The 20,019-nt window shown below is 45.5% G+C and overlaps 1 long non-coding RNA gene across 2 annotated transcripts in view; it reads right to left on the bottom strand.

Annotated features, from left to right (window-relative positions):
- Positions 1 to 20,019, bottom strand: part of LOC309531032 — a 91,787-nt gene that overhangs the window by 12,612 nt on the left and 59,156 nt on the right. The window lies entirely within an intron of this gene.

Raw genomic sequence — 20,019 nt, 5'->3', positions numbered from 1 at the left:
TCATCAAACGCAGCATTCTCTAGAAGTGCAATGAATGGAATGTCATGCTTGCATAAAATGCTTTTAAAAAACAAAAACAAAACCCTTTTAAAATCATTCCAAAACATCACGCACAACTCTGTTAGGCTTAACTCTGGGAACCGAAAAGGCAGCCCAAATGAAAGTTAATCATGTAATGGATTTCCCCTTTGGATTTATGTCCTCCACTTAAGGGAACATTAATTTGGCTCCGCTCGCTCACATACTATCACATTTCTGCCATTTATTTAAGTCGTCTCATCCTAAAAATGGTTCTAAAAATACCACAGGTTATTATATATATATATTTGGAAAAGCACATTAAAGCACCTTAAAATTCATCCAAGTAGCTTCAAGTTGATGAAAGGGCATTAAAAATGGATGGTGGAAGTGTACTCTTTGTTTATTTTCATAGCCATTAACCAGGTTTGCACTGGGTGATATGGAATTGGGGAAGGGCTACAGTGGGAGGGCAGCTGCTTGGCATCTAGCAGGTCCCTGGGCATCTCCGGGGGGGGGGACAGGGGTGGGATTCAACATCTTTCCCCGTTGCTCTCTCTGTGCAAGCATGCCAGCTTGCCAGACGCAATCACCCCCTTTCTCCTCTCCCCGTCTAGGGGTTCTCCTGAACCCCCAGAGACAATAATTCTGGAGGGCAAGGGGGAGGACAGAGGTGGGAAGCCCCATTGTGCAAGTGGAAGTTCTTTTTTCCACATGTCGCAGGAAACGCCCCCCCAATCATTCAGTTTGTACAAACTTCACACACATACACACACACACTCTCTCTCTCTCTCACACACACACACACTACATACACTACGCTTCTGTTATAAATTCATAGAAAATCAACCATACATTGGATCTGCACTGTTCCACTTTTATTTTACTCCATGAAGGAAGGACTACAAAATGGGGGAGGTTTGATACAGGGCAGCCATAATCCCTTGAGCATACCAGCACATACACAGGAGCCCTGCCCAGTTGCTATGCCAACACTGATGGTCCTAGACAGAAGACCATCAAGGTCACAAAGGACTTGCATATGGGAGTGGATTCAGCACGGACTGGAACAAAGGACAATAAACAGCTCTTCCCTCTGGGGGCAGGAAACTGCAAGCTCCCCTTTGTCACCTGGAAAGTACTCATGGGGAGGGGGGAAAGGAGCAATCAGCCAGGTGACAGGAAACTCAGGTTACCACCACATCTGATATCTTCAGATATTCTTCAGTATCTGAAGAAGTGTGCATGCACACGAAAGCTCATACCAAGAACTAACTTAGTTGGTCTTTAAGGTGCTACTGGAAGGAATTTTTTTTATTTTGACTATGGCAGACCAACACGGCTACCTATCTGTTTGGGGGATTAGTAACTAATAAAAGGTGGGGTCTTCTTTTGTTCTGGGCTTCCATTTTGCTTCAACTTGTGGGTGGGAGTCCTGTTGCGACAGTATTCAATAAAGGCCAAGCCTACAGGCTGCTGTTTTGCTCCAAGTTATCCTGGTTGGTGTCTTTGTTTTTGTCCAAGGGAGCCCTCAGATTTTTCCGTTAACACACACTGACGGGGCTGGATAGTTGAATACCACCCTGTGTGCTTTAAATGTAGGAGGGGGTATGATAGGCACCAAATCCCAAGGGCGCAGGTTTCTTCAGACCCCTCAATATTTTTTAGCAGTAATAATCATAAATGAATAAGAATAAAAACGTGCACACCACCCCCAAGACCATTCCATTGTAACCATCCAACCTCCAGAATTTCAACACCTCTTGCAATGGTTTGACCCCTTTCTGTTTTAACAATACAAATTCTACAAACTCCCTCCATATCCCCTCAAAATCATTTCTCCTGCATGTTCCCCATCTTACCTTAATGGCACATGCTAATTTATCATTAATAGCAACCTCTTTATACCATTTTATATACTGTTAGCTTTTTCCACCTCCTAGCTATAATAACTCGTACATCTGTCAATATTTTTGTGAGCAAGTCCTTCAAAGCCTGCAAACCTTCCACCCCATCGTAAATTGATAATACAGTCATACCTCATGTTGCTGTTAGGATATTTCCGTTCCACCTTAAATAATCAGGCATGATTGTTGTGTATCACATGCCTGTTTACTCCCAGCACTGTCTCGCTGGGAACTTCCGTTTTGTATATAGCTTTTGTTCCGGCTGTTTTCCTGGACACGGAGGCAAGCAGTCATGTTTTTCCTTTGTTCTGATCTACGTTGAATAAAGCTGTTGAAGGAATGGGTTTCCCAAACACAAAACTGACTGAAACTTGTCATTGTCATGAAACTTGTCATGAAACTTGTCATTTCTTTGGACTTGCTGTGGACTAATCACGCAAGTGCCTTCTGCTCCGGATAGCAGAAGGCACTTGCGTGATTAGTCCACAGCAAGTCCAAAGAAATGACAAGTTTCATGCAGTATTTATATCCTCCAGGCACCCTCTCCCTCCTTCCAACCACGTCAGCCTATGTATGCAGGTTGACATCACATATGTTCCTGCTCTGGTACTCTCAACCATAAAAGGGATTTCCTTCCTGCACTCCTGACCATAAAAGGATATTCCTGTTCCTACTCCTATCTTGGAGCAAAAGGTCACTACTTCCGAGAACATGCTCTGGCGTTAGTCCCAGACTTGGGTCTCCCCGTCATTTGTGGTCAGAACATAAGATATGTCTGTGTCTGTTCTACTGGTAAAGTCAAGGCCAGTCTTGCCGTCAAACTGATAAGGGAGAGAGCTGTGTTCTTGTTTTGCATTTGCTCAACGGCTAAAGTTTATGCATTTTAGCTAAGGAGAAATGGGGATTTTGGTGCAGTTTAAAAATGCCTGCACAGTCAGTTTCGGGTTTGGGAAACCCATTCCTTCACTGTAAATAAATATGCTCTCCTGTCTGAATCTTCAGTTGTGAAGACTGCTGAAAAGGGTGTGCACGAGTCTTGGAATGTCTCTGAGGCTCGTGTCGCTAATTGACTGATGCTGTTCCACGGGAGACCGGTGATCGTCTGGAGGCGACTTGGAGGCCTGCCTGATGGCTCCATCTCCCTGGCAGTATCCCAACAGTTACGTCCACTTCATGTTACGTTCTTTCAGGTTACGTCCCGCGGCGACCCGGAAGTACTGGAAAGGGTTACTTCCAGGTTTCGCCGCTCAAGCATGAACAGAAGCGCAAAATGACACCATGTGCATGTGCAGAAGCGGCGAATCGCAACCCGTGCTTGCGCAGACGCACCACTTTTGGGTTGCGCTCTTTTCATGTTGTGAACGGGCTTCCAGAACGGATCCCGTTCGCAACCAGAGGTACCACTGTAATGCTACCTTTGGACTTTTGGTCAGCCATTGAAGATGCACAGTGCTCGGCTCTGCGTTGGGCCTCCTTCCAATGACATGCATGTGATGCACAGGCGCATGATGTCACAGGCATGCCTAGGGTTGCCCCCTGTCCTGTGTGATACAGGATTGTCCTGTATTTCAATGTAAAATGCTATGTCCTGTATTTTTTTCTTTTTTAAAAAAGATTTTATTGGATTTTACAGTTTTATATTCAATCAAACAACACCATATAACAATTGTCATATAAAAGAAAAAGAACCCACCCACCTCCCTGTGACTTCCCTCAATTTCCCCTTCTGGTTCCCTAAATATTTACCACTTCTGCTTAATTATTACCTTATTTTTATAATCTTATACCTTAATACTCTTATTTTATTATCAGTTTTATACCAAATTTTCCTTCACCATTACATCTTACAGTCAATTTCACTCCACCTTGTCCTTACTAAACCTTTGATCTTATCTTCTTACCTGAAAGTGTTTAATTAAACCCTGCTAGTGAGTCCATATCTTTACAGTATTTCTGTAAATACAACACAAAAGATTCCCAGTCTTTTTAAAATTCTTCATTATCATTGTCTCTGACTCTTTCCGTCAGTTTCACCATTTCTGCATATTCCATAAGCTTGACTTGCCATTCTTCTTTTGTTGGTATCTTGTCGTTCTTCCATCCTACGTCCTGCATTGATACAGTTTTGTCCTGTATTTCCTCTCTCTCTCTCTCTCTCTCTCTCTCTCTCTCTCTCTCTCTGTCAACTTAGGGATCGTCTCCAAATGTTTCTAAGGGTGTGTAAAAAGTCATGTATTTAAGCTTTGGGTAGCCAAGCACAGACAGTTTTACAAATTCATGTGTATGTGTGTGTGCGTGTGACAAATTCTAGAGGGGGCATCCTGTAAGGCTGTGGTAGATTGCAACAGATCGCTTTGAAGTCACTTCAGCACCTGATGGGAAAAAATGGCCGCCCAACCTCCCGGCCCTTTCCTATATTTTGTTAATACAGTGGTACCTCTGGTTGCTAACGGGATCTGTTCTGGAGGCTCGTTCGCAACATGAAAAGCCTGCAAACTGAAGCGCCGTATCTGCGCAGGTGTTTGTGCACATGCACGAAGCGCGATTTAGTGCTTGTGCAAATGCATGAGTGGCGAAACCAGGAAGTAACCCTTTCCGTGGAACGTGACATGAAGCAAACGTGACATGAAGCAAACGTAACATGAGGTATGACTGTACAAAGATGGGAACCCAAGGCATGCAACGCAATGCTGACCACCCCCCAATCTTGTACCCAAGCCAGCGCCTCTGGTGTTCATACACAGCCCTAGTAGATTGCCTCAAGTTCCTTCTCCTGCACAGCTAACTTGCTTCCTGAAAGCCTCTCGGGAGATTGTGGTTCAGCCCTCATGGCACCTGCTACTGAGCAGACCTCAGGTGCATAATTTAGAGCGACTCTTGAAATTCAGGATGTCTGACGAGTCTTCACCTCGACACATCCTCTGAGGTACTTTTCTCCACACCGAAGGCTGGTGAATGCGATTTGGAATGAAGAGCTGAAGGCGGATCGGAGCTGACAGGACTCCATGTTTCTTTCTGGATGGCTGACTTAACTCAGCCAAACCCTGCTCCCTCAGAAGAGAGAGAGAGAGAGAGAGAGCTGTCTTTGGGGTATTTCGTGTGGCGGTAAACAAAATGGAGGACAGAGGAGCAAAACTGAGCTTGACGCCCTGCGACTTCCGCGTTGCCTCATTCATTTAACACAGATAGGAATGCAAAGAGGTTATGATTGAGCCGGTTGCTTTTTGTTTTGTTTTTTGTTTGTTTTGGGTCTCATGCATGCTTTTTTCTTCTTGCAAAATGGGTCGAGCGTTTTTAGACGGAGACAGAAACCCAGGAGAAACATGCCCAGTTGGTTTCCACCTCAGCTTGCTGTTGTTTACAGGACACCTTACAAGTTCAACCTGAAGCTGAGGTCGCATGAAGGGCGATCTGACAGCAAGTGCAGCGCTCTCGCACACCACTCTGAAAAGAAAACTGAAAAAGGAAAAAAGGAGCTGTTCCAAATGGTGCAGATCTCCCAGAGGTCATACCTTTTCCCTCCACATTGGAATCTCTCCACATCTGGAAAGCTAGCATGCCAAAGACTAAGTCTCTGATATGCTAGATTTCCTGATGCAGAGAATTTATGAAGGATATCATTATGTGCACTCCAGTTCTCCAAACTATGATCATTTCCAGGGTTTCGTCTTCTTTGGAATGAGGTCACTGGAGGCTTACAGTGTGCTATGGTATTTATATTTATTGTATGTAGAGTGGTGCCTCGGGTTAAGTACTTAATTCGTTCCAGAGGTCCGTTCTTAACCTGAAACTGTGCTTAATCTGAAGCACCACTTTAGCTAATGGGGCCTCCTGCTGCCGCCGCACCGCCAGAGCCCGATTTCTGTTCTTATCCTGAAGCAAAGTTCTTAACCTGAAGCACTATTTCTGGGTTAGCGGAGTCTGTAACCTGAAGCGTATGTAACCTGAAGCGTATGTAACCCGAGGTACCACTGTACTCGCACTGGTATTCTTTCGAACTGCTAGGTTGGCAGGAGCTGGGAGAGAGCAACGGGAGCTCACGCCATTGTGGGGATTCAAACCGCTGACCTTCTGATCGGCAAGCCCAAGAGGCTCAGTGGTTTAGAGTAGACCACAGCACCACCCACGTCCAATAGATATAACTAAGTGACTAATCACGTCAGTTCTGCCCCCCCCCACGCCAACAGAAAACTGCTCAGACCCAGGCTTTCTAAGTGTTGAACAAGCAGACGTATGGGTGAGCTCTTACATTCTAAGTTACACAACTTACACTGAATAGCAGACAGCAATACAAAAAAGGTAGTTTTTGGCAGAAATAAAACTGCAGCGGTATGGAAACAGCGCTGTTGATGACAAATGCAGGTTGAAAGAAGCCCTGTGGAATGCCCTCCCACCAGATGTCAAAGGGAAAACAACTACCAGACTTTTAGAAGACATCTGAAGGCAGCCCTGTTTAGGGAAGCTTTTAATGTTTAATAGGTTATTGTATTTTAATATTCTGTTGGAAGCCTCCCAGAGTGGCTGAGGAAACCCAGCAAGATGGGTGGGGTATAAATAATACATTATTATTATTAATTATTATTATTATTATTATTATTATTATTATTATTATTATTATTTGTTTGCCTTACAACTGAGAAACACACTGTGTTCTTCTGAATACTATGTCTGTCTTCATTCCTGGTTTCATGTTTTATTTTACCCCCAAAGCATCAATGGACGCTGGCAGCCACCTCCAAGAGTGCCATGCAAATGTGCATTACAAGATCGGGGTTGGTGCTGCCCACATATTTTATCCAGCAGCATCATGCCTAGAGATGTTCATTCACTTCTTTTGTCGGCCGCTAGCAGGGTGAATGAGCTGGGCAGCCACCCCCATTCATTACAGAAGCGGAAGGATGTCAAAGAACAGTGGCGTAGAATTTCTCTCTTGATCTTGGGCTAATGGCACGGTGTGGGTTTTTCTCTGCTGTAAAACAGATTACATTAATGTTAAGTGGGGAGGTCCAGTTAAGCAGAGGTCCAGTAGCAGAATTGTAAGGTCAGGAAGTTTGGAACTTTGCACCAAACTTTGGCTATTGTAATACAGTGGTACCTCGGGTTAAGTACTTAATTCGTTCCGGAAGTCCGTTCTTAACCTGAAACTGTTCTTAACCTGAAGCACCACTTTAGCTAATGGGGCCTCCCGCTTCTGCCAGAGCACAATTTCTGCTCTCATCCTGAAGCAAAGTTCTTAACCCGAGGTACTATTTCTGGGTTAGCGGAGTCTGTAACCTGAAGCGTATGTAACCTGAAGTGTATGTAACCTGAAGCGGATGTAACCTGAGGTACCACTGTATGTGTCTTTACCAGTGGCGTAGCGTGGGGGTGCAGGGGGGGCCGGCCGCACCGGGCGCAGCATCTGGGGGTTAGGGTTAGGGGGCGCAAATCCACGGGTTAGGGGGCGCAAATCCACGGGTTAGGGGGTGCAAATTACTTGCCTTGCCCCGGGTGCTGACAACCCACGCTACGCCACTGGTCTTTACCAGGTATGAGGAAGCTTGGGTCTGGCCTTTCAATGTGGCCCTTCAGTCTTCTCTATGTAGTCCAGAATGGTCTACTCTGACTGGCAGTGACTCTCTGGATCTCAAGGAACAAGTCTCTTATCCGGCGGCTGAATCTGGGACCCTCGCCAAGCAAAGTACAGTCATACCTCGGGTTGAAGTAGCTTCGGGATAAGTATTTCCGGGTTGTGCGCTGCAGCGACCCGGAAGTAACTGAGTGTGTTACTTCTGGGTTTTGCCGCTCGCACATGCGCAGATGGTCAAAATGATATCACACGCATGCGCAGAAGCGGCAAATCACAACCCGTGGACATGGGTTGCGTTTGCTTCTGGATGCGAACGGGGCTCCAGAACAGATCCCGTTCGCATCCAGAGGTACCACAGTATGTGCTGTACAGCTGAACTATGGTTACTCTATAAAGGGATGCATCCAAAAATATATATCTTCTCTATCTAACCCTCATAACTCTCCCTAGGCTGTTTCCCTCAACAGCTTTCCATCACACACCCAACTGAGTGTTTTTCTCTAGTTGGAATTCCTCATTGAACTCAATACCAGATCGACCTGAAATTGAATCCCGAAAAGGCAGAGGTGTTATGTGTTTCCCATTCTCAAATCCAAGAGGAGCGAAGACGGCCTGGTCTGGATGGGGCTGTACTGCCCTGAAAGTAGCAGGTTCATAGCTTGGGGTCACTCCTGGATCCAACATTGTACCTTGAGGCACAGATGGTTAGGAGTTTTTCTGTTTTCCTATTTTTCTGTTGCTCTGGTAATATTTTGATATGTTTTTCCATCGCTCTGGTAATTTCCAGATTGGATTCTTGGATTGCCTTCTACATCAGGCTGCCTCTGAAGACGACTCAGAAACTTATAGAATTGTTGAGTCAGAAGGGACTTCCCGGCAATGAAGGAATCTTTTTGCCCAATGTGGAGCCCAATGTTGACCCACGACCCTGAGATTAAAAATCTCATGCTCTTACCAACTGCTGGTTTAAAACGCAATGGCGAGATCACTGGCTGGGTTTGCCTTAAAACTCACATATCATCTCTGTTTTAAAACAGCTCCATTAGTTACCAGTTTGTTTCTGGGTCCAATTTAAGGCACAAAGGATAGTGTTGGAAGCCCTAAACAACTTAGGCTCCAGAGATCTGAGAGACTGCCTCCTTTCCTGCAAATACTCTTGGATGTTGAGAAGAGTAGAGAGGTCATTCTGCTGCCCTCAGAAGTTTGGGGTGGATGCAAGAGGGCATTTTCTGTGGCAGCCCCTAGGTCATAGAATTTCCTCCCCACAGAAGTGCATCCATTCTGGCAAATGCTGAAAACACACCTCTTTACCCTGCCTTTGACACCTGACACCTGTGTGTTCAGGACGCACCTTCTTCCTATAACTTGTTTTAACTGTTTTTAATATTGAATTTTGTTGCAACTCGCTCTGGGATCTGTTGGCAAAGGGAAGGAGATGAATTAAATGATGATGATAATGTCTGAGTGTGGTGCCCACTGTAGGGATTTTTTGTCAGGAGTTCAGCCTACACTTGAGTAGGACCCTGGCAGAGACACATGCCCGACTGGCATGTTCTCTCCCTCCTGGTCAATCGTTCAGGAGCTTCAAAAGCTTTCTTCAACCCGAACATCACAGCGACTGATGCCAACTGACACCGGCACACTTAGGGACCCACAGAGTTTGTGCATCATGAGTGACAGACCTCAGCAACTCAGCATTTTGGCTAATCTACTTTATTTACATATAAACACACATGGAGCACTGCAACATGGCTCCCTCCCTTTCTAGCATCAGACAGCAAAGAGAATGAACAAAGGACAATTGTCCTACTTCACGGAACACAGTAACACAAACATCCTGTCTTTGTCACTTCCCACTCTGTGGAGTCAAAACATACACTGTCATGTGATAGACAACAACCCTATGACTGCAGTCATGGAGCAGGAATTCTAACATTTTTAACCCAGGTCTTCAGGACAAGTCCAAGGCAATCAGCTGAAATGTGGCTACCTTTATCTTTATTTCCTTTCCAAGAGAAGCAGAGTTAATCCAACCTCCACGTGCCAAACCATTTTCTGAAAAGCAATGCCCTGCTGCCATTTTAGCGGGGGCCTAATTGCCCATAAAATGGGTTCCCTTGGCCTGGTTGACAGACACACATGAAAACACTGTCATTTTGCAAAAGTGCAGCAGCTGCTGTTGGTCAGGTTCTTCAGAGACAAATGAAAATCCATTATAATCACCCCCTGTGTAGCATAAGATTACAAAAGGAGAGCCTTGCTCAAAATGGCTTTTGCACAGCCTGGGCAACAGCATGATTTTCCCTCTGTGAAATGGCCTAGGTAGTCCAGGGTGCCAATTCAAATAACAGTCCGCATCAGAAGACTAAGTGGCTCAGCAAAGAAAGTATTGTTCTCTGGGCTTTCATGGGGAAGTTTATTAGGCGCAAAGGAATGTTGAGAGTGCTACCTTACTGCCTGGTTCGGTGTCCCTCCAACCAAGCTAGACTTTGGAGCTCATTCTAAAGCAGGCATAGACAAACTTGGCCCTCCAGATGCTTTGGGACTACAACTCTCATCTTCCCTAGCTAACAGGACCAGTGGTCAGGGATGATGGGAGTTGTAGTCCCAAAACATCTGGAGGACCGAGTTTGCCTATGCCTGTTCTAGAGCTTACTTCAGGCCAGGTGTTTTGGGCTACAACTCCCATCAGCCCCACCCAGGATGGCCAATTGATATGGATGATGGGTGTTGTAGTCCAACAATATCTGAAGGACACCATGTTTTTAAACCCGTGCTCTACATGATCCCTGATTTGCATCTTGCCCAAGTCCTCCAAAATCTGAAACTAGAACTGGAGAAAAGTGACAAGTGGGGTGCCGCAGGGTTCTGTCCTGGGCCTAGTGTTGTTCAACGTCTTTACCAATGACTTGGATGAAGGAATTGGGGGAGTGCTCATCAAATTTGCAAATGACACTAAACTGGGAGGGGTAGTTAACGCTGCAGAAGACAGAATCAGAATTCAAAATGACCTTAACAGGTTGGAGAACTGGGTGCAAGCTAATAAAATGAATTTCAATAGGGACAAATGTAAGGTTGTACACTTAGGCAGGAAGAACCAGGTGCACAAATATAGAATAGGGGACACCTGGCTTACTCATAGTACTTATGAAAAGGATCTGGGGTTCTTGGTCAACAGTGTGATGCAGCAGCAAAAAGAGCTAATGCTATTCTAGGCTGCATCAACAGAAGTATAGTGTTCAGATCAAGGGAAGTAATAGTAGCTCTCTATTTGGCCTTGGTCAGACCACACCTAGAATACTGTGTCCAATTCTGGGTGTCACAATTTAAGAAGGATGTTGACAAGCTGGAACATGTGCAGAGGAGGGCGACCAAGATGATCAGGGGTCTGGAAACCAAGCCTTCTGAGGAACCGTTGAAGGAGCTGGGTATGTTTACCCTGGAAAAGAGGAGACTGAGAGGAGATATGATAGCCATCTTCAAATATCTCAAGGGCTGTCACATAAAAGATGGAGTATGCTTGTTTTCTCCTGCTCTGGAGGGTAGGGCTGGAACCAGTGGCTTCAAGTTGCAAGAAAGGAGATTCCGACTACAGTGGTGCCCCGCAAGACGAATGCCTCGCAATACAAAAAACTCGCTAGACGAAAGTTTTTTCCGTTCGCGATTTGCCTCGCAAGACGAATTTCCCCTATGGGCTTGCTTCGCAAGACGAAAACGTCTCGCGACTTTTTTTCTTTGACTAAAAACAAAGACATGTTTTGTTTATAAAGTTAATTTATTTTCCCTTAAATTTTTGAGCTGCTCTTTACAGTATGTGTGACTTTAAAGAGCAGTTAATAAACTCTTTTTGTACCAAATTTGGCTTTGTTTGGACTTTTTTTGACCATAGGAACGCATTAATTGATTTTCAATGCATTCCTATGGGATTTCGTGCTTCGCAAGATGAAAAATTCGCTAGACGACAAAAATTGCGGAACGAATTAATTTCGTCTTGCGGGGCACCACTGTAAACATTTGGAAAAACCTTCTGACAGTAAGAGCCGTTCGGCAGTGGAACAGACTCCCACGAGAGGTGCTGGACTCTCCTTCCTTGGATGTTTCTAAACAGAGGTTGGATGGCCATCTGTCATGGATGCTCCAGCTGAGATCCCTGCATTGCAGGGGGTTGGACTAGATGACCCTCAAGGTCCCTTCCAACTCTACAATCCTATGATTCCATGGTCCTAGTCCAACACTCTATCTCTGCTGTTCATGGACACCATGAAACATGACCTAAGTCAGTTCCGAAGCTTCATTATGGAGGTTAGATCTTTTTAAAAATAACAAGAAAAAATAACTCACCCTTTCCCCTTAGTTGGTTAGACCAAGCCTTTGAAGTAGAGGCATCAATGTGAAATTCTCTTAATGGGAACCCTGCAAGCCTTTTCTTTAGAGGCAAACATCAATAATAAACTGCATTTTCAAGATACACGCCTCTGTCCTTTATAAAAAAGTAATGCCGCCAAGTAGGTATTTATAGCAGTTTCTGAATCCAGAATGAGCAGCAGCAAATGCCTTTGCGCTCTTGCTTTGCAGAGGTTAGCCGAGCGATAGTAAATAAGGCATACAGGTTGGGGATTCAAAGGATTCATAGGGTGTTTTCTCCTAATCAGTGGTTAAAAGCCATGAACTCAGAATTGTTAGAAAAATGCAACCTGTGCGGCTGGTAGAAGTAGTACGACTCATGCAACACATTGGCGACTAATATACATACAATAATTACCAAAATAATTATACATTAAGGGCTGCTGTTAAGCTTAAGCCAAGAAATAGTATTCTTTATGAAACTGAATATCAATATACCATATTTTTTGCTCTTTAAGACTCACTTTTTCCCTCCTAAAAAGTAAGGGGAAATGTGTGTGCGTCTTATGGAGCGAGTGCAGGCTGCACAGCTATCCCAGAAGCCAGAACAGCAAGAGGGATTGCTTCTTTCACTGCGCAGCGATCCCTCTTGCTGTTCTGGCTTCTGAGATTCAGAATATTTTTTTTCTTGATTTCCTCCTCCAAAAACTAGGTGCGTCTTATGGTCTGGTGCGTCTTATGGAGTGAAAAATACGGGACGTGTCAAGGCTTTGAGATTAGACCACTGAAGAAGCCCGGAAAACTATCTTGGAATTTGCTACCTGCAAGTCCCAGTAAAAGGGCCCCATCGAGGGCAAACATTGGCCTCTCGATTACTTGGACTGCCAGGGCGAAACAGGTGCAAAACGCCGGCACCCTGTCGTCTACAACTTCACTAACATGCATCTACAACTTCACTAGCATCTCTCGGTATTGTGAACAACACCGAACTTACCCTTTGTTGGTATCTTCATGAACTCATCTAAAAAGATAAAGAAAACAAAAGACTGAGTTGAGCATTTGAAAAATCCATTGATACCACACATTATAAGTTCATCTTAGGTTGGGTAGTTCATAAGTCTCTGTGGCTTTACACAAGGTTTCGTATTTTTCTCAGAAGATTGATAAAGAATGTACAGTGGTACCTCGGGTTCCATATGCTTCAGGTTACATACGCTTCAGGTTACAGACTCCGCTAACCCAGAAATAGTGCTTCAGGTTAAGAACTTTGCTTCAGGATGAAAACAGAAATCGTGCTCTGGTGGCACAGCAGCAGCAGGAGGCCCCATTAGCTAAAGTGGAGCTTCAGGTTAAGAACGGACCTCCAGAACGAATTAAGTACTTAACCCGAGGTACCACTGTATAATTATTTTGGTAATTATTGTATGTATATTAGTCGCCAACATGTTGCATGAGTCGTACTATGAACTCAGAATGGGGCACATGAGCTATGAACATAAGAACAGCCTGTTGCATCAGCCCAACAGCCCATCTCACCCATAGTAGTCAACCAGAATGGAATATGTCCATTAAACTTTAATTAGTTTAATGTTAAGTAAACGTCCACTGCGCTTCCAACGCCATAAATCTTATCTCAGCAGAGAATTTTGTGCAGCAGTTGAAGAAGGCAGGAGAGTCAGTACCTTTCAATGAAGAATCCTGGAGCAAGCACTTTGGAACTCAGGAAAAAACTTTATTTACAAAAGAAAAACCCTGGCGATAAAGCACACATGCTTTTATCTCCGGCATAAAGAAAACTTTACTCTAAACTTAGCTCATATTAGCAAACACGCCCATGGCCACAAACTGAGTCTGCGAGTCAGGTCAGGGGTGGGAGAAGAAGAAAACACACGGGTGAACTGACTATTTATACAAACTCACTCACATTCCTGGATGCTTAATGACTTCCAGCTGCTCAGTGATTAGAGCGACTTGTTACCTCTTAACCCTTTAGTACCAACAGAATATATACGCAAAACCCAAGAGCAAGAGCGCTGTGTGGTTTCCAGCAACTGATATTCAAAAGCATTGCTGTCTGCAACTGCAGAGGCTGAGGATAAGCATGATAGATTGAAGCCACTGATAATCATCTCCTCCATGCAGAATGCAGAAGTGCACATTGTCCTCCACACAACCTGCACCCCACCACCTGGTGAGTGCTCATGCACTGGGCAGGGGCGGGAAGGGCGGATGGGTGCATGATGTCATTGTGTAAGGTCACGTGACGCCAGGGCCCCTCAATGTGGTGGGGGGCCAAGTCAGCACCCTGGCTGCAGCAAAAGTGAGGCCAGACCTAACCCTTCTAAATCATCCATCAGAGGTTGATGGATTGATCCAACCAGAAGCAGCTGGGACTTCTGTTGCAGCCAGGGCCGCCAACTATAGGGGCGGAAGGGGCTTCAGCGCCCTCAATATTTGTGGGTAAGAGGCTGATCCCCACCCCAATATTGAGGGGGCCGCCATCTGCTGCAGCCCACGACCGCTAGGTAGTGCTCGCGTGCCAGGTGGGGACAGGAGCACAGAGGGTGAAGATCACCCTCCATGTGCTCTACCCCCTACTGCTGCTGGGTGGGCACTCTTGCACTGGGCAGGGGCAGAACACATGGAGGGGTGCATGACATCATTGTTTGATATCATGTGATGCCAGGCCCCCTCAATGTGGGGGGCAAGTCAGTGCAGCATTACCTTCTGACAGGGGAGGGCTTTCATCAGGAAGGCTTTGCTACTTATCTGCATTTAGATAGGGTCCTCTGCCTATAAATTTAGTCCACTTTGGCAAAATAAAATAAAATTAGGGAAGGATTGTAGCAATTGCCCTTTATAGCAAAATGGGAAATGTAGAGCTTCATTTGATTCAAAGCGGCATGAAACCCGAATTAAAAGCAGAAGCAGAGAGAGAACAAAGCAATTTAGAAACAGATCAGAATTTTTTTAAAAAATTTCAGTTATAAGGTTGATCCTGGGGCCTATGCACATCCCTGCTGCATTTGAACAGCAAACTCGTTCTCTAAGAGTCAATCCTTCTATAGCCAAAATGACATCATTTATGGGGAAGTGTGAGGCATCAGTTGGGGACCTCTCAGCCCAGAGAGACTGAGCATGCTCCAACCGCAGGGACTGATGGCTATCTGTTGAGAGGAAAGGGAAACCGAAAGCTGTGGAGAGGGGAAATGGAATGGAGTGATTCTGGAAAACGGCATGGCTGGCTGAAGCTATGAAGCACCATTTTGTTGTGACCTTTTGCCGCAGGCCAGACCCGTTCCACCTCATTGCTCACACAAATTTAGAGATGGGGCCCAGGGACCCACACCTGTGTCAGGTGCATGCCTGCACAACGGGCCAAGGGGGGAACAATGAAATGCACCTCTAAGCAAGGCAGCGCTCCCCGTGGGAAGTCTGGGCTGCTCCAGATGTGCACATTTGTTTACTCGTTCCTTCGCCCACCCACACAGGCACACAATTACACGTTAGCTTCCACTCTGCCTGCTGTGCGCCGTATTAATTCGCTCAGTGGTAGCCTGGCCTGCATTGATAGAGGCAAAGGAAGAAAGGGGGTGGGTATTTATGGTTAAAGAGACACCAGAAATACATAATTGTCCTATAATATGTCATTGACAGCTCAAAATGAACTCGCCAGCTGCAGCACATGAAAGAGCAGCCTGCTCTTTCAGGAATAGATGCAGCCATACTCCCACCCCAAGACAAGGGACTTCTAGAGGAGGGGGCTGAAACCTGAAGGCTACCAATACCAGGAACCCTTTAAATACAGCTTTGAAGAAGACATGTGTGTGTCCCTCCTTGCCTCCACACAATGCAAAATAGAAATGATTTCAATAGACATGCAATGTTGATGTTACAGATAGGTAGCCGTGTTGGTCTGCCATAGTCAAAATAAAAAAATTCCTTCCAGTAGCACCTTAAAGACCAACTAAGTTAGTTCTTGGTATGAGCTTTCGTGTGCATGCACACTTCTTCAGATACACTGAAACAGAAGTTGCCAGATCCTTCTATATAGTGAGAAGGTGGGGAGGGGTATTACTCAGAAGGGTGGTGGGAATGGGAGATTGGCAGATAGCTGAGATGAGCCTGTTGACGACTCTTAACGACTGTAATAGGTCTTACAGGAAAAGGCAAGGGGTGAGAAGGTGAGAAATGGCTAGTCATGTATAATGAGATAAGAATCCAATGTCTCTTAAGTTTGGTAATGAGTTGCAATTCAGCAGCTTCTCTTTCCAGTCTATTTCTGAAATTCCTTTGTAGTAAAACAGCTACTTTGAGATCTTGTATAGAATGTCCTGGGAGATTGAAGTGTTCTCCTACTGGTTTCTCTGTTTTGTGATTCTTGATGTCAGATTTATGTCCGTTTATTCTTTGGCGTAAGGTTTGGCCTGTTTGTCCAATATAGAGAGCTGAAGGACACTGTTGGCATTTGATGACATACACAATGTTAGACGATGAGCAATTAAATAGTCCCGAGATGGTATGTGTGATGTTGTTGGGGCCAGTAATGGTGTTGTCCAGGTGTATGTGGCAGCAAAGTTGGCATCTGGGTTTATTGCAGGCTCTGGTGCCAGTGTCCGTGTTAAGTCTGGTTGTAGTATTATTGTGGGTTAGGAGTTGTTTAAGATTGGGTGGCTGTCTGTAGGCAATGAACGGTCTTCCTCCCAGAGCTTGAGAAAGAGAACTGTCATTGTCCAGGAGAGGTTGTAGATCTCTGATGATGCGTTGTACTGTTTAAACTTGGGAGCTGTATGTGATGACTAGAGGTGTTCCGTTATTTTCTTTTTTGGGTCTGTCTTGCAGCAAGTTCTCTCTCTGGGTATCAGTAGATCAACAGAGCCAGACTGATACCCAGATCATGTTAGTCTGACATGACTTATTTTTCAGAAATCCATGCTGACTATTGGTGATCACAGCATTCCTTTCTAGGTGCTCACAGACTGTTTGCTTAATGATCTGCTCCAGAATCTTCCCTGGTATTGATTTCAGACTGACTGGGCGATAATTATTTGGGCCCTCTCTTTTCCCCTTTTTGAAAATAGGGACAACATTTGCCCTCCTCTAGTCTGCCGGGACTTCGCCTGTTCTCCAGGAATTCTCAAAGATGACTGCCAGTGGTTCTGAGATCACACCTGCCAGTTCTTTTAACACTCTTGGATGCAGTTTGTCTGGCCCTGGAGACTTGAATAGATCTAAACTAGCCAAGTATTCTTGTACTATCTCCTTAGTTATTCTGGGCTGTGTTTCCTCTGCTGAATCATTTGCTCCAAATTCTTCAGGTCGGGCATTGTTTTCTTTATCGGAGAAGACTGAGGCAAAGAAGGCATTGAGGAGTTCAGCCCTTTCTGTGTCCCCTGTTTGCATTTCACCATCTTCTCCTCTGAGTGACCCCACTGTTTCTTTGTTCTTCCTTTTGCTACGGACATACCCATAAAACCTTTTTTTGTTGCTTTTAACCTCTCTAGCAAGCCTGAGTTCATTCTGTGCTTTAACATTTCTGACTTTGTGTCTACATGTGCTGGCTATTTGTTTGAATTCCTCTTTGGTGGTTTCCCCCCTTTTCCATTTTTTGTACACATCCTTTTTTAATCTTAACTCAGTTAAAAGTGCTTTAGATAGCCACCCTGGCTTCTTTAGGCACCTTCCATGTTTCCATCCCATTGGTATTGCCTGAAGTTGTGCTTTTACTATCTCCCTCTTAACAAACTCCCAGCCATCATGAACTCCTTTTCCTTTTAGTATTACTGTCCATGGGATCTCACCCAGCACTTCCCTAAGTTTTATGAAGTCGGCTTTCTTAAAGTCAAGAAATTGAGTCCTAGTATGCTTGGCTGCTCCTTTCCGCTGTATAGTAAACTTCAGAAGAGCATAATCACTCGCGCCTAATGATCCTTCCACTTCTACCCCACTAACCTTTCTCCTGGGCCGTGTTCAGAAAGTGGTGGTGGGGGATGAGTGTTCAGACCCTTGGGCCCTCACTTGTGGGGTGCCTCAGGGTTCCGTCCTCTCCCCAATGCTTTTTAACATCTATATGAAGCCGCTGGGAGAGATCATCAGGGGGTTTGGACTGGGTGTCCATCAATATGCAGATGATACCCAGCTCTACCTTTCTTTCAAATCAGAACCAGTGAAGGCGGTGAAGGTCCTGTGTGAGTGCCTGGAGGCGGTTGGAGAATGGATGGCGGCTAATGGATTGAAGTTGAATCCTGACAAGACAGAAGTACTGTTTTTGGGGGACAGGGGGCGGGCTGGTGTGGAGGACTCCCTGGTCCTGAATAGGGTAACTGTGCCCCTGAAGGACCAGGTGCGTAGCCTGGGAGTCATTTTGGACTCACAGCTGTCCATGGAGGCGCAGGTCAATTCTGTATCCAGGGCAGCTGTCTACCAACTCCACCTGGTACGCAGGCTGAGACCCTACCTGCCCGCTGACTGTCTGGCCAGAGTGGTGCATGCTCTAGTTATCTCCCGCTTAGACTACTGCAATGCGCTCTACGTGGGGCTACCTTTGAAGGTGACTCGGAAACTACAGCTAATCCAGAATGCGGCAGCTAGACTGGTGACTGGGGGCGGCCGCCGAGACCACATAACACCGGTCTTGAAAGACCTACATTGGCTCCCAGTACGTTTCCGAGCACAATTCAAAGTGCTGGTGTTGACCTTTAAACGGCTTCGGCCCAGTATACCTGAAGGAGCATCTCCACCCCCATCGTTCTGCCCGGACACTGAGGTCCAGCACCGAGGGCCTTCTGGCGGTTCCCTCATTGCAAGAAGCGAAGCTACAGGGAACCAGGCAGAGGGCCTTTTCGGTGGTGGCGCCCGCCCTGTGGAATGCCCTCCCATCGGATGTCAAGGTGATGGACAACTACCTGACATTCAGAAGACATCTTAAGGCGGCCCTATTCAGGGAAGCTTTTAATGTATGATATTTTAGTGTTTTTTGGTTTCTGTGGAAGCCGCCCAGAGTGGCTGGGGAGGCCCAGCCAGATGGGCAGGATACAAATAATAAATTATTATTATTATTATAACCAGGTCATCAACATTGGTTAGGACCAGATCTAAAATGGCTGTTCCTCTTGTTGCTTCTCCCACTTTCTGGACAATGAAGTTGTCTACAAGGCCAGTGAGGAATCTGTTTGACCTTATGCTCTTGGCTGAGTTTTTACCAGATATTGTAGGGAAGCCTACAAACCAGACCCAAGCAAGCTCACTTCCCTGGGCTTTCCAGCAACTGCGATTCAGATGCATTACTGCCTCTGACTGTGGAGGCAGAACAGAGCCATCATTGTTAGTGGCCACTGATAGCCTTACCCAGAATGAATTTGTCCAAATCTAGGGTAGTGGCTGTCCAAAGGAGGCCTGGCAGGCCAGAGATTCTCTACCACAGAAGCAAGCTTGACTCACTGTATTACTGCAGAGCGGTCTGTGAGAGGCTTCCCTCACACTTGGCCCAGAAACTGCTGTGTAAAGTTCTTCCAGAATTTGGCCATGGTGCCTCGAGCTGCTAATAAAAGATGGGAAATCTTCTGAGCATCGTGGTTCGTGACGGAAACTGCATCCTGCTCCTTTTAACCGGAAGACAAAAGTAGGTTCTGCTGTTCTTCTCCAGCCTTTCGGTGGAAACATGTTTTGCTTAATTGCAAAGAGGCAGCAATGTCCATCCTAATCTAAGGTGAAGCTCTGTTGTCCTTTATGAAAAAATAATGGGGGCTTTTCTTCAAATGCAAGTCGTTCTCTTAGTGACTCCTGATGAATCGGGCACAAGTAAAGCTTGCAGAAGGAATAGTCAATGAAGCAGAGGGAAGTGAAGTGCAGGAGACAAATTTCTGATGTGACAGGTGAGTTGTCTGGTTCAGTTGAGAAGCATTTACCTTTTGAGGATTCGAGTGTTCCTAACTCTGCAGTTGGGGCCGAAGTAACAGGGAGCAAGGCATTAGCGTACAATCTTAAGCATGCGAACGAGACCCCCGAGAGGACGCGCATGTTTAAAAATACATGAATATTTCCACGGAGCAAAGAAATAAATGCATCAAATGAAAGGGCTTTATAGGCAGAAGCAATCCATTATGCAACCTCCGGAGGGAAGGAGAGGCTGAATGAGGAGAACAACTCCTTGATGCACCAAATCTTCCTCACAAAAAAGCC

This window comes from Podarcis vaucheri (genome assembly GCF_965113315.1).
Source record: "Podarcis vaucheri genome assembly, chromosome: 1".
Classification (NCBI taxonomy): domain Eukaryota; kingdom Metazoa; phylum Chordata; class Lepidosauria; order Squamata; family Lacertidae; genus Podarcis; species Podarcis vaucheri.
Note: the sequence above shows the minus strand (reverse complement) of the source record. Positions and strands in the feature narration are given on the sequence as shown.